The sequence below is a fragment of the Malus domestica genome, chromosome 01, assembly GCF_042453785.1.
Source record: "Malus domestica chromosome 01, GDT2T_hap1".
In the NCBI taxonomy this organism is placed as follows: Eukaryota; Viridiplantae; Streptophyta; class Magnoliopsida; order Rosales; family Rosaceae; genus Malus; species Malus domestica.
Window position 1 is genome coordinate 811,831 of NC_091661.1, and position 9,754 is coordinate 821,584.

The window sequence follows — 9,754 nt, forward strand, 5'->3', positions numbered from 1 at the left end:
GTATTGTTGAAGCTTTGTGAGTGAAACATGTAGTTTGAGGTAGTGTTCCCTTAATTTCCCGAGTGAGGAAAACTTCTCGGTTGGAGACTTGAAAAATCCAAGTCACTGAGTAGTCACGAACTTTTGAGTACCAAGGCGTAGTAGCATATGGTGGGAGTCCCCCAAGTCTCTAGTCGAGGGAGTTGACGAATGAGGTGTCTTGCTAATAGTCCATGTCGTAAGTACCAAAACTTCATTCTTTTGTTTTCTAAGTGGTAGCCCCGGACTTTTTCTTCATAGATTTTGTTGATGAAGGTTGCTAGGCCCGAATAAGTGGAATTGCAGAAGGTGTAACCGTTGGTGCATTAACATCATAATGGAAGCATCACAATGATGGAAGCATCACAATGATGAAAGCATCATAATGATGAAAACACCATAATGATGAAACATCATAATGATGTTTCTTTGGTGGAATTGTTTTTCATTTCCCCTAACAACCGGAATTGTTTTTCAACATAACACCATCATCTGTAGGTCGAATCACAAAGTTGTCTTCATGAAAGTTGTTCGTTAATTCCTTAACTACAACATATCCAAATTGGAGAGCCATCGGAGCAGTACAACTCCAGAAATCCAGGTATGATGAGTGACTGTTTATCATTTGTCTGTCAACCCGTCAGATTTGTTGTGAGCTTTGAAACTCTATTTTCTCTTGCTCATATCAGCATGCTTTCTTCATTGAAGTTGTTCCTCAGCTTGTGAACTACAACATATCCAAATTTGAGATCCCTCGGAGCTGTATAACTCAAGAAACTCAGGTATGATGAATGACTGGTTATTATTTTTCTGTCAACCCGTCAGATTTGTTGTGAGCTTCGAAACTCCATTTTCTCTTGTTCAGATCGGTATGCTTTCTTCATTGAAGTTGTTCCTCAGCTTGTGAACTACAACATATCCAAATTTGAGATCCCTCGGAGCTGTATAACTCAAGAAACTCAGGTATGATGAATGACTGGTTATTATTTTTCTGTCAACCCGTCAGATTTGTTGTGAGCTTCGAAACTCCATTTTCTCTTGTTCAGATCGGTATGCTTTCTTCATTGAAGTTGTTCCTCAGCTTGTGAACTACAACATATCCAAATTTGAGATCCCTCGGAGCTGTATAACTCAAGAAATTCAGGTATGATGAATGACTGGTTATTATTTGTCTGTCAACCCGTCAGATTTGTTGTGAGCTTCGAAACTCCATTTTCTCTTGTTCAGATCGGTATGCTTTCTTCATTGAAGTTGTTCCTCATCGACTCTTTCATAACATATCAAAAATTCAGGATGAACTAACGGTTAAATATTTCCAGATCTTCGAAACATCACAACAGCTTCGAAATCTGCAAGAAGCCGACTATCATGTTTGGAGCTTCAACACTTTAATTTCCGTCGCTCAAACAGAAATGGTTCCTTCTTGAAAGTTGTTCATATGCTCAAGAACTATAGGGTGTCCAAAATTCAGCTCCATTGGAGAAGAGCAGAGGTTGCAGAAATTTGATAGATGAAAGGAGGCGGAAGAGGGAGAGAGAGAAAAAGTCTCTTGGGTTGGATTTCTATTTTGGGGCAGATTCCAATTTTTGTAGCACCTTCATTATTGATGAATTGCTTGTACTTTTGTCCATTATGAAATTTGGGACTTTGGCTTGTTGTTGGATCTATTATAATATGTTTGAGAACATATATAAGTGAATAAATAAGAAGGAAAATTTTGGGCCCTTGTGGGTGTAAAACAAAAAATGTTTATGTTTACCCAAGTGTTTTTGTACAAGTTCAAGGGCATCTTGGGTTTTGTGAACAAAATTTGTTTATTTGGAGCAAGGTTTTGTGTTGAAGCTTTGTAGGTGAAGCTTTGGTGTTGAAGCTTTGTGGGTGAAGCTTTGGAGGTGAAGCTTTTCGGGTGAAGCTTGTTGGGTGAAGCTTTTTAGGTGAAGCTTTGTGGGTGAAGCTTTTTAGGTGAAGCTTTTCGGGTGAAGCTTTTTGGGTGAAGCTTTTTAGGTGAAGCTTTTCGGGTGAAGCTTTTTGGGTGAAGCTTTTTAGGTGAAGCTTTGATGGTGAAGCTTTTTGGGTGAAGCTTTTTAAGTGAAGCTTTTTGGGTGAAGCTTTTTAGGTGAAGCTTTGATGGTGAAGCTTTTTGGGTGAAGCTTTTTAGGTGAAGCTTTGTGGGTGAAGCTTTGTGGGTGAAGCTTTGATGGTGAAAGTATGTAGAGGGAGCTTTCTAGGTGAAGATTTTTTAGGTGAAGCTTTGTAGGTGAAGCTTTTTTAAGTGAAGCTTTTCGGGTGAAGCTTTTTAGGTGAAGCTTTGTGGGTGAAGCTTTTTAGGTGAAGCTTTGTGGGTGAAGCTTTGGAGGTGAAGCTTTTCGGGTGAAGCTTTTTAGGTGAAGCTTTGGAGGTGAAGCTTTTCGGGTGAAGCTTTTTGGATGAAGCTGTTTTTTTTTTTTTTTTTTTTTTTTTTTTGGCGCTTGACACGGTCTTCATTTGCTTGTTTTGTAGTGACTGTGGAAGACGGATTGCTTTCTGATTGAGAAGGGTTCCGGCATCGCTTGCTATGAATGTAAAAGAGTGAGGGCTGAGTTGGCTAAATTACCTCTTTATTGAATTCATTGCCAAATGGCCTTCATTACATAGGATGCCAAACGGCTATAGCTCAACACTTGTACATCGTGAGTCTATTTGTAGTAGTACTTCAAGTGATCAGCGTTCCATGGATGGCCAAGGGTCTTGCCATCGGAGCTTCTAAGTGTGTAAGAGCCAGGGCGACTGATGCCAATGACTTCATACGGTCCATCCCAGTTTGGACTAAGTGTGCCTTCACTCGGGACTCTGTCGCAGAGTAATCTTTTCTTTAAGACCCAGTCTCCTATTTTGAAAGAACGAGGCTTGACCCTAGAGTCATAATAGTTGGAGATGCGCTGCTTGTAGGCGACATTCCTCAAGTGAGCTTGGTTTCTGTGTTCCTCGACTAAATCCAAGTTGAGGGTGAGTTGTTTGTCATTTTCACTTTGAATGTAGTTCTGGACTCGGAATGTTGCTTGCTCGAGCTCAACAGGGACAACCGCCTCTGTGCCAAAGGCAAGTGAGAATGGAGTTTCTCCTGTTGAAGTCCGATATGAAGTGTGATATGACCAAAGAACTTGGGGTACAAATTCTGGCCAACAGCCTTTAGCTTTGTCCAAGCTGGTTTTCAAAGTGCGCTTGATTATTTTGTTGATGGCCTCAACTTGTCCATTAGACTGGGGATGAGCTGGAGAGGCAAAGCATAAGTTGATGTTGAACTTAGAGCAGAACAACCTGAACTTCTTGTTGTCAAACTGTCGCCCATTGTCAGTGACTATCGCATTGGGAATGCCAAATCTACAAAGGATGTTCTTCCACACGAAGTCTTCTATCTTTGCCTCAGTAATGGTTGCCAAGGGTTCTACTTCGGCCCACTTTGTGAAGTAGTCCACTGCAACGACTGCGTAACAGACTTTGCCCTTCCCTGCCGGCATTGGGCCGATCAAATCAAGTCCCCACTGGGCGAAGGGCCAAGGGCTGATCATAGGAGTAAGAGGCTCTGGAGGGGAATGAGGAATAGCCGCATATCGTTGACATTTGTCACATGAGCGGGATACTTTGATGGCATCCTGGTGGAGTGTTGGCCAGTAATATCCTTGGCGAAAAGTCTTGTGTGCTAGGGACCGAGATCCAGCATGATCTCCACAGACTCCCTCATGTATTTCCCGAAGGACGATTTCCGCCTCGGCAGGCGTAAGACACCTTAAGTATGGCAGGCTAAAACCTCGCTTATAGAGTTGATCATTGATGATCAGGTATCGGGTAGACTTGTATCGAATTTGCTTAGCCTGGACTTTATCATTTGGGAGGGTGCCATGAGCAAGGAAATTATAGATCGGGGTGATCCAACTATCCCCCTGTTGTAAGTTGCATACTTCTGCGGCCATGGTGCTTGGTGTTGCCAACAGTTCGACATGAATTTTTCTTCCAATCTTGTCTTCCACAGCCGAGGCGAGGCGAGCCAGGGCGTCTGCATGACTGTTTGCCGCTCGAGGAACTTGGGTGATCTGGTAGTGGAAGTGCTTGAGCAAAAGTTGTGTTTGCGCAAGATATGCTGCCATGGAGCTGTCCTTAGCATCAAAGTTGTTGGTAACCTGGTTGACCACCAATTGGGAGTCACTGAAAATATCAATTTGTTTAACCCCGAGGTGTTTGGCCAAACGTAATCCTGCTAGAAGGGCTTCATACTCGGCCTCATTATTTGATGCCTTGAATTTGAAACGAAGAGCATACTCCATTGCTACTTTGTCGGGCGTAGTCAAGACTAGTCCCGCTCCACAGCCCTGTTGGTTGGATGAGCCATCAACATACAGACTCCATGCTGAGGTCGTTGATTCTACTTTCTGAGCTTCCGATGGTAATGAAGCTACTGCTTCAGGTGTAGAAGCAATGTCAACAGGATATGTGAAGTCGGCGATGAAATCTGCTACTGCTTGGCCCTTCTCAGCTGGCTTTGGTTGGTAGGAGATGTCAAACTCACCCAACGCTATTGCCCATTTGATCATTCGCCCTGAAGTGTCAGGACTTTGGAGTATCTGTCGAAGAGGATAATTGGTAAGCACGATGATGGAGTGCGCTTGGAAGTAAGGGCGGAGTTTTCGAGCAGACATGACCAATGCCAGAGCCAATTTCTCAATGTTAGAGTACCGTGTCTCCGCATCTTGTAAGGCTTTGCTAGCGTAGTAGACAGGTCGCTCAATATTCCCATCCTTTCGAATGAGAACGGAACTTACGGCTGAAGCTGATACCGATAGGTAGATAATGAGAATGTCTCCTACCTCGGGCTTGGAGAGTAGAGGGGCTTTACTCATGTACTCCTTGAGGTTTTTGAATGCCTCGGCACATTCATCAGTCCATGTAATGTACTTCCTACTTCCCTTAAGTGCTTTAAAAAAGGGAGCACATTTGTCTGTGGCCTTAGAAATGAACCTGGTTAAGGCTGCCACCTTGCCAGTAAGGCTCTGGATGTCCTTTGAAGTTACCGGTTCCTTCATGTCGAGGATTGCTTTGATCTTCTCGGGATTAGCTTCAATGCCTCGTTGGCTAATCATGAAACCTAAGAATTTGCCAGAGCCTACGCCGAAGGCACATTTGTTGGGGTTTAACCTCATTCGATACCTCTTCAAAATAGTGAAAGTTTCAGATAGGTTGGTGATGTGTTGGTCAGCATGTTTGCTCTTGACTAACATATCATCAACGTAAACTTCCATGCTCTTCCCAATCTGCTCGGCGAACATTGAGTTGACTAGTCTCTGATAAGTCGCTCCTGCATTCTTTAGGCCGAAAGGCATGACTTTATAGCAGTATAGTCCTCTGTCGGTAGTGAAGGCTGTGTGTTCTTGATCCGAAGGGTTCATGAGGATTTGGTTGTATCCTGAGTAAGCATCCATGAAGCTCAGGAGTTCACACCCGGCCGTAGAGTCTATAAGTCTGTCAATAAGAGGAAGAGGGAAGCTATCTTTCGGACACCCTTTGTTTAGGTCGGTGTAGTCAACACACATTCTCCACAAGACCTTTTGAAGCAAAAGACTTTCTTTGGTCGAATTTTTCTTAACAAGGACCACATTTGCTACCCATGTCGGGTAATTGACTTCGCGGACAAAGCCTATGCCTTTGAGTTTTTCAACTTCTGCTTTCATTGCCTCGTATCGTTCAGCATCATAAGATCTTCGCTTCTGTCTCACCGGCTTGATCTTGGGGTCAATACTCAAACGATGACAGATGACATCGGGAGAGATGCCTGGCATGTCCTCATATGACCAGGCGAAGACTTCAGTGTTCTCTTTCAAAAAAGATATCAATGCTAACCGAAGGGGTGGTGACAATGTGGTGCCAATCTTCACCATGCGATCTGGATAATCTCTTGAGATAGGTACCTTCTCCAACTCTTCAGCAGGTTGGGCTTGCTGGGTGAAAGAGTCATCTCGAGGATCATCGGGTTGATTGTTGCTATCAGGAAGATCCAAGTTCGCTTCATCTAGGCTGGTCTTTGTGACTTGGTCATGTACAGACAGGGTTTCCTTGGGTCCGGGCAAGTGTTGTTGCTTAACTGAAGTGTTGTAACATGATCGTGCACTAAGCTGATCTCCTCTGATGTAGCCGTTGCCATGGGGGGTTGGAAATTTCATCAACAGCATATGCGTGGATACCATAGCCTTGAGATCATTGATGCCTGTGCGCCCAAATATGACATTGTATGCCGTTGGGCAGTCAACCACTAGGAAGTTAGTGGTAATGGTAGCCGTGTAAGGGCCTGTACCAATAGTAAAGGGTAAATGTATGCTCCCTAAGGGTTGCACGATATCACCGGAGAAGCTTATCAGAGGAGAAATCGAGCGATCGAGCAAGTGTTCAGCTACACTGAGTGCCCTGAAAGCTTCGGCAAACATGATATTGACCGAAGCCCCTGTGTCTACGAGGATTCGTCGAACATCAAAGTTGGCTATGTGAGCCTCCACGATCAATGGGTCGTTATGAGGGTAGATGATGCCTCTTTCTTCCTCAGGGTAGAAACATATCGGATCCCAGTTAGGTTTTTGATACTTCCCTCCCCTGATGTCTTCCACGTGAAACACTTGGTGACCAGGCCTCAGACTTCGTTCACTGTTTTTCATGGCCCTATTGGAAGATTCAGATATGGGTGTGCCGCCGCTTATGGAATATATGACATTCACCTGGCGTTGGTTACGGTTATCCCTTTGAGGGTGAAGAAGGAATTGATCAATTTTTCCTTCTCGTGCCAAAGCTTCAATACGATCACGGAGGATGATACATTTCTCGCTATCATGGCCGTTATGCTCATGGTAGCAACAAAACGTGCCCGCGTTATTCGGGGGCGTGTAATCTGGGTGTCTCGGCTTTGGCTTTGGTATCAGGTGAGCTATGCTGGGGTAAATGGCCGCGCATGTGGCATTCAAGGGCGTGTATGTCTCATACCTTGGGGTAGGGGGTATCTTGACGCGGGTTTGACCCACTGCATTGACTGCCTGGGGGCGAGCGTTATTGTGGCGATACCCTTGGTTATCGGGATAGTGTCCCTTACTCTTTTTACTGAAAGGAGAGTGGTGAGGATGGAAATCCTTCCTCTTGCCTTGAAATTGATATGTCTGTTGATTCGGTGAAGCATTATGCAAGGCATGGGGAGGTGCCACTGCTGTTTGGAAAGTCGAGGTCTTCTCATTTAGGTGAGTCTGGCTTCCACCTCCCACTTGTTGATAAAGGATGGTTGTAGGGGGTTTCTCCTGATATGTCTTTGCCTCGGCGGAGGCATGGTTATAAGCCTGCGCCATCACCTCAGAGTAAGTCTTCCAAGTATTGGCATTGATCATGTATTTAAAGAAACAATCACGTAGGCCTGCCGTGAAGGCTTTGAGGGCAGTCTTGTCGTCTGCCTCAGCACACCGGGAGTATTCATGGCTGAAGCGGCCAGCATACATACGTAATGACTCGTCTGGCTTCTGGCGGATAGTGTACAGGTCATCTGCAGAGTGCAAGCGATCGGTTTGGAAAATGTGTTGGGAAACAAATAGTTTCCTCAATTCCTCAAATGAGTCTACCGTCTCAGGTGTAAGACGACAATACCAATTTAGAGCTCCGCCAGAGAGGGTGGAGGGGAAGAGAAGACATCGCTCTTCGTCGGTGTGCATCCGGTATGCCATGGTGGACTCAAAGAGGTTAAGGTGCTCAATCGGGTCCTCTTTTCCAGTATAAAGTTGCAAGCCAAGCTTTTGCTTTGTCTTTGCTTGAAGGGGGGTGTTGAGGATCCTCCTTGTAAGAGGGCCAGGCCTGGGTTGGTTCCAGTCAGGTATTTCAGCCTGACGTTCAGCCTTCAACTTGTTTACTTCCTCAATAAGTTGTAGGACAAGGGGGTCCTGAGCGGAGTTATGTGCCACTGGAGCTTTCTTTCGTAAATCTCCATCTCCTCTTGGAATTAGGAAGGTTTGATCAAGGGCATGTGATTTTTCCCTGGACTCGTTGTACTGGCTTCCAGGGTATGTCTGTCGGAACACCTCTGAGTCCCCTGTACCCTCATGTCTCTCTAGGACTTGTTGCCCCTTCCCCAAATTGGTGGCCGGCTCGGGCCGTGGCAGGGGACCGAGTCTCTCAGAAATCCTTGGGTCATTGATCTTTGAGCTTATATGGATGGAATTCTCTCGACGTTGCTTCAGGAAATCCCGACAATCGCGAAAGACGGCTTTCGATCCTTCTGCCCCTTCAGCAAAGAGGTGTCTCCCTCCACTTCTCATGGTTCGGGTCGAAGCAACTGGGTTAAGAGAAGCCTCATGTTGATTATCAAGTCGAGGGGTAATCTGTTCCCTATCAGGGATATCTATGTCGAATGCATGTGACCCTCCATGTTGGAGGGCACCCAGTTGATGGTTGACTTCCACGGGGGCAACAAGCTCGCGTGTCTGAGCTTGCCTAGCTTCGTGGAGTGTCTCGAAGAGCTTCTCATATTGCTCCTGGAGGACCTCATTCCTCATTGCTATCTTGTTGTTCTGAGCTTCCAACTCATCGACTTTAGCTTGAAGAAGAACTCGTTTTCCTTCCTTCTTTCGTTGTTTCGCACTATGTGCAAGGGGGGTGTCATTCTGTGTGCTGTGGCTTCCTTCGCTTCCCATGTTGGAGAGGGATGCCTGATCAAAAGAAAGTGTACGAATGATAGAAACCAGCTTGACACAGCTGAAGAGAGTAGGAATAAGTGTCGTTTCCCACAGACGGCGCCAAATGTTGATGCACAAAATCTGCGAAGACTTTGGTACAACAGAAAGTGTCAGGTTTTGTGACCTTCGCTTGGTTGCTTGGTTGCTTCAGTCACTAGTGAGGATAAGTACGTAAATGAATAGAGACAGAGAAGCAAACACAGGATGTACGTGGTTCACCCAGATTGGCTACGTCCACGGAGTAGAGGAGTTCTTATTAGTAGTGAAGGGCTTACACAAGTACAAAGGATCAAGCTCTCAATTTAGTGAGTTCTTGTGAATGATTTAACACAAAATGGCATTAGGCAATATTGTGGGGGAATGACCCCTATTTATAGAAAAACTTGTAGCTTTGTCACATTGACATGTGTCATGTTATGATTGGTTCTTGATGTTGACACGTGCTGCGCTCTGATTGGCTTCTAATCTTGACACGTGTCGAGTAGTGATTGGCCTCCTGGTCGGAGGGGAACTCTTCTGGGTCCTTGACAGTATAGCGTTGGCCGGTGCTCGGTAGTTTCGGGATTGGTCAAGTATGGTACAAACAAGCACTAAATGTTGATGCACAAAACCGGAGGTCTTGGTACAATGTAAATCCAACCGTGAATCTGCAAGTAATGTAAATAACACAAGATGTATCGTGGTTCACCCCAAGGTTTGGGCTACGTCCACATTGATTATGTATTTATTTGAGGGAGAGTGAGCTTTGAGAGTGGGAGCGTTGAGAGGGGGTGAGAGGGCCTAGGAATTGGCCTCGGAGGGTGAGAGTGAGGTCTCCCTTAATTGTGAGGGTGAGGGGTCCTTTTATAGAATAAGGACGCCTCACTTATTATATATTTGTCCCTTTCTTTATTACATAATTACATTTAAGCCCCTTGAGTATTTGTACGAGATCTAAATACAAGGCCCTAAATATAGTATAAATAGAAATATTGATTGGTTTATTAAAAACATTAATGAAGATTCTTGTA

At 44.9% G+C, this 9,754-nt stretch overlaps 1 long non-coding RNA gene across 1 annotated transcript; it reads left to right on the forward strand.

Annotated features, from left to right (window-relative positions):
* Positions 1–522: 522 nt before the first annotated feature.
* Positions 523–1,742, forward strand: LOC139196367 (uncharacterized). The gene is made up of 5 exons (XR_011581198.1): positions 523–619; positions 708–800; positions 884–981; positions 1,065–1,162; positions 1,338–1,742. It is a non-coding gene; the product is annotated as an uncharacterized lncRNA (long non-coding RNA).
* The last annotated feature ends 8,012 nt before the right edge of the window (positions 1,743–9,754 follow it).